The following is a 10,655-nucleotide window of genomic DNA, read 5'->3' as shown; positions in this document are numbered from 1 at the left end:
TTCCTAGTTTAGATGTTTTAAAAGTTGTTTTTAAATTAAGGAGAAAGGTAGTAGACAAAACTGAATGAATATTAGAAGTTAGAAAAAATTTTAAAATTTCAAGAGGTTTTAGAAGGGTTTATGAAAATTTTATCCTGTTGGACAGGTGGGGTGGCTCATGCCTGTAATCCCAGCACTTTGGGAGGCCATGGCAGCTGGATCACTAGGTCAGGAGTTCGAGACCAGCCTGACCAACATGGTGAAACCCCATCTCTACTACTGTTTGGGCAAAACTGATTGAGATTGAATTAATCTGTTTCTATGATTCCATTATTATTATTAGCTTTAATATGAATAATAAAGTGACACAAAGGTAAAGCTTGGTTTTCTTTTGGAACAAGGCTTTGTGTAATATTAATAAGAGATAGAAACAATTGAAAATTCTTCCCCTTTAAGTAGACTAAAAAAAAAAAAAAGAAGGGAGAGTGAGAGAGACAGATTTTGTTTTACTCATGCTATCTTTAGTAGGTCTTATGACTATTTGGAAAACTAAATATCCTCTCTATCAAAAAGTAAAAGTATTTGCTTTTTGGAATCTTTGAATTATGACTTTGGCTAAACGAATGGCTATTATTTTATGTTGACCTGTAATTCTACCTTGATATTAAGTGTTTTAAGCCTTTGATATTTGACATACTCCTAAAAATCAAATTTTAAACCTAAATTGTGTCCTTTTGATGACAAATTAACTTTATAGATGTTAGGGCCCTTCAAAGTCCAGGAAAAACATATTAGACTTATTTGGTATATAAAAATCTTACAGGGAGCATGTCAAATAAAAAATGGTTTAACTTTTCTTTAGATTATATTTATATAAATGTGTTATTAATATATGTTCCAAAATTGTGTGAGATTCCTAAAATTCTGTAACAGCTTAGTATATGTTGTCAGTAATAATTTTAATTATTAAGTTAAATTGTTGTATGTCAGAGAAATAATCAAATTTTCTTGTTAATTGTGTCTTTAACCACGACTATTCAAAGTTTGTTCGCATCCACAAGTATTGTTCTACTTTGATTACTCTCAAAAACCCATTTTGTAATTGGCTACAATCCAAAATTTGCTGCTTCTTCAAGGAAATTCAAAGAAAATTCCCTGACAAGAACTCTTGAATAGTTTCTTATAACTTTGAAGACCATACCATTGGACTAAGTAAAAACTTCCAGGACTAATTACAATGCTGATGCATTTATGACAATTGCTAACCAAACACAAACCAGAAAAACAGTTAAATACATGGGACTAAACTGATAAGAGAACTAATTTTTTTATTACTGTTTTTGTTTGACACATTGCTGATGTATTTGTTTTGTTTTCCAGAGTCAAAAAACTTTTTTTCTTTTGAATTATTTACACCTTTAACAATTGAGTAAAGTATACTTTTGTGATCAAATTGAAACATTCATCTTTTTCTCTACCTGATTTCTCCAGGAATGTAGAAACTCTTAGTGAGTATTCTTAATTTATGGTAATATAGTTATTTGCATAATTCAACATGAATCTGTGTTCTTTTATTGCAGGACACAATTGAAGACACTGGCTATTTTTGCAAGGCTTTGACTGGAATGGCATGTTTTTAGATATGACCAGAGTAATCTGAAAAATTAAAATTGACTTTATAGAGCTAATAAAAAGCCCCCTGAAAATGCTGGCCTGGTACCTTGTCTGCAAAGTTCCTGACCTGTGGTAAGTAAAGAATATCTCTTTCCAATAGGTTCAGGAAACTCAGGATATTTTGAGACCTTGAGAAAAGAGGAATTCACCTAATTCATATAGGTATTCCAGGCTCAGTCTAATGGCAAATTTGGGGGGCTTGGCTTCATAGCCTCAAGGCTTTTAAGTCTAATCTAAGATTCTTTACTAAAAAGTTTCAGCAAAGTCAACTTAAAAAGAGCCTATATGGCCAATCACTATCTTGGCTGAAATTTATATGAATAATCAGGCCAAGTATAATGAAATTAAAATTTATTTTGCTAATAAACTAGTCTTACTATGATTTATCCTTAACAGAAATAGGGAACTAGAGAGAGAAAAATTATGTTTCAGAAGAATTCTAGTATATTTGTTATTTTTGTTTGTTATTTTTGAGTTAATCTGGACTGAATCCTGAATTATTTCCTGGCTACAAGTCTCCAAACTAATCTTCCCAAATTTTCCTTTCATTTTTCTGACCTGGACTCAATAAAATCGCTAATATCTTTTTCCTAGGTCCTGCAAGCTGAAGCTCATACCTTGTAACATACAGATTACAGATGAGAAAAATCTGTCATATTCCCACTGCCTATTTCCATTTTAACTGAAGATGTTTCGAATCTAACATCTAGACACCTCAGCTGACTGCTTCCTTGAGTCTAAGGAAACCAAATTTTAGGTATTTCCAAAATCAACCTTTACTTTTCTTCTGTTTGACTCTCCATCTACAACAACATCTTCTGAAATGAATCATGCCTCTTTAATGGGACTGGCCTATTCCCAGAAATGAAAGATGCTTTAAGGGGATACATTGCACTCAACTGTTAACTTTTCTCTTCACAGCTACCAACTCAGCTTTTAGTGTGTGAAACTTCTAGAAAAGTTCAGACAGAGGAATATTAGGGATCACAAATGGGTAACCCAAAATGTGAAACTTTGACATGCAGAACTGAAGAAGACTCTAAGGTCTTGCTGACCTCCATCTCTCCCGCCATCACTCAATCCTCTGTCTTCCTGAAACTACAAGATAAAGTCATTCTCTTAAGTCCTTTATCTGCCTAAAGTCTGGACCCACCAAAGACAAAAATGTAATCTGAACAGACCATTTTATAAAATAATCTCTGTCTCTCAGGGTCATTCAAATTCCAAAGGGAACTTTTACAAGTTAATCTCTGTTCCCAGTTCCATTCATTCTCCCTAGAAATCATTTAACAGAATTCTCAACAGAATGCTTCTTCTCCTCCCTCCAGTAGCCCATTCGGTCACCATAACCTGTTTTGCCAGGATCCAAGCCTTTATTCTTTCTGTAAACTTAAAATTGTACACAAGGTTCTGAACTCCACTGAGTGGGTAGGAAATCACTCTATGATTATCTCTATGTACACATTAATAAACGTATGAATTTTTTAAATGAATTTGCCTTTTGTGATTTGATTCTTTAGCAAATCTTCAGAGGGCAAAGACGAAATTTTTCTCTTGACACCTACTTCTGATAATTTACTACTCATGTGAACCTGGCAGGCAATTTTGATCTTTTTGAGTTTAACCTTTCTAATCTATAAAAAGGGAAATAATTCCTTCTTCAGATAGATGCTATATGAATAATTAAATGAACTAATACACAAAATGCCCAGTATGATAGTAGGCACTCCCTCTACCTATTTTTGAGAAGAGAACATAGTTTCTCCACTCAGTTTTTATTTGCATTTTGGTGACAAGACTGATAGAGGCTGGAGGCAAACAAATGCCTACGAAGATAAGGAAGGGTCCCTGGAGAATCTCCAACCCCCCAACAAGCGTTTACACCAGATATTTTTGTGCAGATTTGGGAGCCTGCACAGGGTCTTGCCTGGACATGCCCACAACGAACTGGAGGCCCACATCCACTGGCATAATGGTGTGAAGCCACCAGGAATTCATGCCTTTTGCAGGGAAGGAGCCTGGCATCTTTAGCTCATGTGTGGTGGCCTAGTATTTATCTGTGATGGGGAAGCCTGCTTGGAGAATCCCTCTCTTTGCTGAGAGCTTTCCTTTTGTCTAATACATTCTGTCCTTCTCACCCTTCAATGTGACTATGTGCCTAAATTTTCCTGGTCATGGGACAAGAACCCAGATTTAACTGAATTCAAGACCAACAAACCAATATGATTATGTCATATTTTTGTTTTCTGAAAGGGAAACACACTCTTAAATTCACTTCTAAAACACCAACGTGTTGTATTTTCAGTCTTATGCTGAAAAAAAAAAACACTGACTAAATATGAGTCCCTAATATCTGAATAGAAAATTACAAAATTCCTTTAAAAGTCAGAAGTCATTAAAAATCACATATGCCACTAGGAAACTTACCTGTGACACTCTCATTCAGTTTTATTTTACTCAATCCTGGTAAGAAATGCTCTGTGATCTTAACTTGAAAGTTGCCGATTTTATTATATTAAGTTCCCTGAAAACACAAGTCATGATCTTTCTTTTCCTCTCACAACGACAGAATCACATCAGACCCAAACTCTAATATGTTACCTTCAGATTTCAATCCAAAACAAACCAGAAATGATAAGAGCTGGCTGACTGCACCTGTGAAATGACCAACCTGCACTCCAATTTAGCTCTCAGACCCTTCTCTTCAGCTTCACCAGTCATTTGGCCTTTAATGGGTATCTTTTGCTGTTTATCACTCTCTATCCCCATCAATTTTCATTGCTCTCTACAGCTTCTTTATCACTTTTTGTTGTCAAGAACACAACTACTTTTGGATCAGATGTTTGCCATAAATTCCTGAAATAGACATCTAGCCCATAAAGAATAGAAATGAATAGGCTAGTGTTAAATGTCACTGGTAGATAGTTCATCTCAGTAGGCATGATTGTTAATACTTTCACATATCTAGTTCAAAATTGAAATTTTTCCAGTGCCCCAGGCATAATTATTTTCCTCCAAATGACTTGGAAGCCAGTATTACAGCATCCACCTACACATTGTATTTCACCAAAACACTGATATAAAGCAGAATCACAAAAATCTAATTATGTATGCTCCTTAGTGTTGGCAGCCTTGGTTTCTTAAAAAAGATTGTCTTATTGAGATGGAATAAAATTTGATAACATTGGCAATTACTGACTTCTACTTTAGATTAATGTCCACATGTGAAAAAAATGTGGGGTTTTGTGATTCCAAATGTTTAAAAAAATGACACTGGAAGTTTATATGGCATATTTTAGCTGACAGCACAATTTAGGATTGAGTTACACACTCTTAGAATGTAAACTTCCAATAGAAATGCTGACAGGCCCTTTACTTATAGGGATGTATTTGCCTTTAGAATAATAGCAATATGTTATATTTAAATAGGCCCTTTTATAAAGCACTTTAAAAACTGTCAACCAGTATATCTACTTCCTATACACACATCTCTCATGAAAGTCAATAGTAAAGCTATATATCTATTATTTATTTAGTTAGTTATTATGTATTTATTATATTTATGAGATTTGCCCATCATTTATCAGCCTCTGGGCACCTTTGCAAGTTTCAGAGCTAAAAAAATAAGAAGATAGCCTCTGTCATTATGATTTGCAAGTTATTCTAGACATCATGAAAGCAACACATATTGCTTCCAGCTTTCTTATCTTAGCAGATCAACACACCTTCAAAAGTATACATTCATCAGAAGAAAAACACTTAGACAGATGCAGCTCAGAATTATTCCATAGGTTCAAGAACCAAGGAAGAAGCAATAAAATAGAATCAAAGGTGTTTTGTAGGTTATTGTTGTTGTTGCCTTATATTTATGTGTTATGAAGGAGGTTGGTAGATATGAGATACTATAAAGATACATTTGCATAAATAATTTATTTAATTTTTGCCAAATTTACATTGCATCACTATTATGTGCTTAGCACTGTGCACAGGAATAAAACTTCAATCTTTATAAACTAAATATTGAGCTAACCTCTCTGCAGAGCTAGGTAGGTAGAAAGAGTCCTCCAGCTCCAAGACTTTTGATAATCAAGTTAACACCAAAGAGTATCAACAGAGAACATTGTGTTCTCCATATTAAATACTTTGATCCCAACAGAATGCATGGATAGATTACATGGGTTCAAAATGATTTAAAAAAAAAAAAAAAACCCAGACATTGCCTTTCACCTATAGCTCTCAGCATCTCTTTGCATATCCAGAAGAGATTCCAGGTCTGAGTCCTTACCCCAGTATCTTCTTGGTTCTCTCATTGAGAAAATTCTAGGTTCTGGGTGTAGGGAAAATGGAATGGCAGTATTTTAGTCAATTTGGCCTGTAGAGTCTGTATATTATATATATATTATATATATATATTTTTTTTTCCACTGTCATCTCGCTAGCTAGGTAGCTAGATAGATAGCTGTCTACCTATAGGTCTGTATAGATATATATAGAGAGATAGATATAGCTAATTATATATATACGAAGAGAGACTTCCACGCCCTGGACCTTCACATCAATATAGTGAGTGATCTTGAGTTAGTTATAAATCTAGTGAGTTAGTATCCTAATATCTTTAGCACAGAAGTAGCCTCCTTCCAACTGATTACTATGCTTGGAATTATTCTGAGATGTTGAAATGAAAAATGTTCTATAAATACAAAATACATGCATAGTATAAAAATCCACCCTATGTGTTTCTCTCTCTTTACTGGTAAATCTCGTTCACCAGGACCTACTTTAGCACCTATTGGGGTTCAGAAAATGATTCCCCCAAATAACCATCAGAGTGCAAAGGAAAAGTTTTCCCTTCACCCTATACACCTTTGCTTTTCCATTGATATTCTGGAAATCTGTTGAGAAAAGCATGTTAATTACCTAGTGCTTAAACCAACTAGTATAACCCAAACTAACACTGGTAAAAGTTCCTGCACTTCTAACCACTAGCCAATCATGGTTCAAATGTAGCTCCTCGGGGCAGAGAACCAAAGCATTAATTTAATCTACTCTTGCAAGTTCATATCAATTCCCTTGTTCAATTTCTTCAGCTTCAGTACAAAGGAACTCCTCCAGTATAAATTTATGAAATGCATGTGCAACTAAACCTAACTCAGAACATTTATGAAATACATTTATATATTTGATATTTAGATGGTGGAAAGAAAGATAAGTAGGGGTAGTTATGTAATATAAAATGAAGTAACCTTTAGGAAATTAAAGATTTATCTTTTCTTAGATTTTTTCCCACAAGTTCACATTGTGGGAAGATCAGGCACAAACGTAAAGGCATATTCAACTTTTAATATCTAAAGATGCAGGCTCAGGCCTATAATCCCAGCACTTTGGGAGGCCAAGGTGGGCAGATCATGAGGTCAGGAGATCGAGACCATCCTGGCTAACACAGTGAAACCACATCTCCACTAAAAATACAAAAAAAATTAGCTGGGCATGGTGGTTCGTGCCTGTAGTTCCAGCTACTCGGGAGGCTGAGGCGGGAGAATGGTGTGAACCCAGGAGGTGGAGGTTGCAGTGAGCCGAGATTGCACCATTGCACTCCAGCCTGGCAACAAAGCAAGACTCTGTCTCAAAAAAATAATAATAAGTAAATAAATAAAAGATGTGTGCACATATGAGAGGTATTTCTATAACTTTCTAGTGATTTGTTAAAAATGATACCTCAAGGGCCATACAATAGTTTGTATTTATCTCTGAAATTCTATTCTAATTCAGAATAATTTATAAATAGCAACATTAAACGTTTTTAGAGCACTGAAAATGTACAAATACAAAAATATAGATCTAACCACTCCCTCACCATCATCCCTACCTTGAATTAAAATTGGCTTCTGATTAACTCAGAAAATTTCAGTTCATGATCAGATCCTTTCAATTCTCAGACAAGGTAATTCACCTTTCTTTCTTCTTACATAGCATGTACCTTCAACCCTCTGATTTTTGAAGTCTGCAAGCATAGTACAGTGTAGTGATGTTAGAGGAGAGATTTACATATCTTCTTCTTTCTTCCCTTTTTAGAACATTCTTTCGCTTTATCAGTGTCGGTCATTCAGGCACCCCTTTGACAAGGGACTTGAAGGAAGGTGACAGTACCGGAGTAGAAGATGTTATATCAAAAAAAGACTGATGTTTTATGAATACTTCCTGTGATTGCAGATGTTCATTTAAAAATAGAGGCACAATAATTATTGGAGGACTGTTTAAGTTATTTGAATTTTATTAGGGGAAAAAAATGATAAATAAAGCCTAAAAGCCAAATGGGGAGGAAGAATGTAAAGGCTGGTAAAGGCAGGCCAGGTTGTTGTGGGATTTTATCCCTTAGGGGGCTTCATTTTGCACCACAGGTGGCCAAGAGGAATTTCATCCCATTACCTTACAAGTGCAGAAAGCTTTGCATTTCAGCCCCCTAGGGTGCTCTCGCAGGCCTCCTGCTATTCCCCCTATTATTTTTGCAAGCATTACTGCCAAAGATGCTATTATTCTGGTTTACAACAGTTGATCACTGCTGTGAATTTCAGGCTGTAGACAAAATGGATTATTGAAAAAAAAAAGAAAGAAAAAAGCAAAGAAAAAGATAAGGGAGCCCAGCAGCCCTCCCACATACTCGCTCTTGGACAAGCTTTGCCGAATGCTCCACTTTAGAAGGTCATTAAGTCTTTCTGAATTTCCATTTCTATTATTGTTTACTGGTGATTACTGGTGATTACCAGGAATCATTAGTGGTTCCTGGTATCTAAACTGAGAAACTGTTTCCCTTTCTTTCTTTAGGGAATGCTAGTTAGCATTCCTGGGGAAAGTGAGTCTCTATGGCTTGCCCTTTTGAAACTGGTTTACAAACAAAATGTATATTCATGAATATTTATTGATTATAAAAGTTTGGCAGATTAGAGCAGAAGAAGGGTAGCATGAGGAGTACCAACTCTTAAACCTGAGGTGAGTAGAGATGGTTCTCATTCCCTTGATTTGTGTGTAGTGCCCATTCCTCATTATGCCAAAGCATTGTTGGATCCTTTCACTGCCAGATCCCATATGACCCATCAACCCCAGCCAGAGCATGCTTATCATGTTACTTATCAGACCATGTTTAATTGGTTGTGCTCATTTACTTATCTGTCTTTTCTGCAAGAGTATGAGATCAAAGAGGAAGAATATATCAATCTTGCTGATTATTTTCTTGCCATTGCCTAACAGAGGACCTGGTACAGGTGGCAATAAATTCATTTTTGCTGTACGAATGAATAATGGACATGTTTTGTTGACATGATCGTCTTTGGTATGTACCATTGAAATAGAACAATAAGAAGAAAAATAAGTTGTCTACAATGCACAACAAAACAAAGGTTCAAGGTGTAGATCTAGCTTAGTACCCATGAATCTGAAATTTTACCTGTGGAATTAAAATTCTTTTTCCTTTATTCTATGGTAAATATGATTGAAAAGCTAACAGACAGACTTTGAAGAAGATTTTATTAGTCATGTTCAGTTAGAGCAAGCATCTGCTGAAACCAAGGCGAATAAATTATAGGCATAGCTAATAAGGTCAGGAAGCTGCTAGTACCAAAATCCTGGGAATGTACCTTAAGTCTTCAAATTACTCTTAAACAGATTAAGTAACTCCTTTAAAAAAGAATAGCAACTTATGAATAGTTATTTCAGAATATGTATGTATTTTCCCCTCTGTGAATACAAGCTGTAATTTGTTTCTTGCCTTTCTTTATCCTCCCCTATAGGACTCATGTCTGCGCCACACCTTATACAACAGTGTCTGTGAAATGGTTAAAGAGTAAAAACCCAATCTGTTGCAGCCAGAAAGGAGTACTCCACCTGTTACACAACAAGGCCAATAGATTGCTTGTTATTTTAAGTGTTATTTAAATTATCTCCCTAGGGAAGATAATTTTCAGCTGCCTCTCCATCTTCTTAAAGAAGCAGAATTTAACACATCTCATTGCCAATGCATTGTGAAAAAAAAAGACACTGAAGCAATGGTCAGAAAGAAAAGGAATAAAGACAAAGTCAAGGAAAGAGCTATACAAGTACAGTTAGCATAAGACAGTTGTTCTCAGTGTAGGCTATCCAGAACAGGACCGTCAACCTCACCACGGAACTTGAAAGAAGTGCAAATCGTTGAGACCCACTCCAAGTCTACTGAATCAGAAATTCTGGCAGTGGAGTCCATCAATCTTTGAACAAAGCACAACCAACCCCACATTTATGGAAGTTTCATATATGAAGTCATAAAAGTCACTAGAAAGGTATTAACTAAACAATTACAGTGTTTATGAATTTGAAAAGGACAGCTTTACTTTTCATAAAGAATTGCAGCCTGCAGACTGACCATTCCATGGCCTGGGAACTGTAGCCTCCAGCAGATACTGGAAGCAGGCACTTCGAGGGAGGGAAGGATGAGACAGAAACTTATGTCAAATAGATTGGCTAAGTATATATATATATATTTCACAGATTATAGGAGGAACTATAAATATCTATGACAGGGGGATGTCTGCATGCACAGTAAGTAGACATTCATGTTGCATACATCCCACGTTTACTTTGGAATGGAGAGTTCAGACTTAAATGCATTAAAATTAGGCTCTATATGTCAAAAGGTGAAACAGAGGACACACAGGCATCCTGTGCTCAGCCTCTATAAACCAGCCAGAACCAGTTGCTGGTCTGTGGTCTCTTATCAGAAAGGAATGCTGGTCAGTTACCTTGGAAATGCAAAAAAGGAGGTGAGTCCGGCAGTGTCAGGTGGTCCATTGAAATCAGTGGTGGAACAAGTCTCTCCAAATGGCTGGTTTCTGTTCAACCCTTAGGAAAGGAAATTGACTGGCAGCTAACGAGAGGCGGTGTATATAACATGGCATGACTGACCTCCCATTCCATCATGACGAGGACCTCAGTTTTTAAGACTTCTCTGGGGTCCCCATGGCCAAGAGGGGGTT

The 10,655-nt window shown here is 35.9% G+C and overlaps 1 long non-coding RNA gene across 1 annotated transcript; it reads left to right on the top strand.

Moving 5' to 3' along the window:
- Window positions 1–1,051: 1,051 nt before the first annotated feature.
- LOC129471435 (uncharacterized) lies at window positions 1,052–9,540 on the top strand. The gene is made up of 4 exons (XR_008653590.1): window positions 1,052–1,191; window positions 1,560–1,725; window positions 2,248–2,410; window positions 9,438–9,540. It is a non-coding gene; the product is annotated as an uncharacterized lncRNA (long non-coding RNA).
- Window positions 9,541–10,655: the final 1,115 nt, after the last annotated feature.

This window comes from Symphalangus syndactylus, chromosome 21 (genome assembly GCF_028878055.3).
Source record: "Symphalangus syndactylus isolate Jambi chromosome 21, NHGRI_mSymSyn1-v2.1_pri, whole genome shotgun sequence".
NCBI lineage: Eukaryota > Metazoa > Chordata > Mammalia > Primates > Hylobatidae > Symphalangus > Symphalangus syndactylus.
Note: the sequence above shows the minus strand (reverse complement) of the source record. Positions and strands in the feature narration are given on the sequence as shown.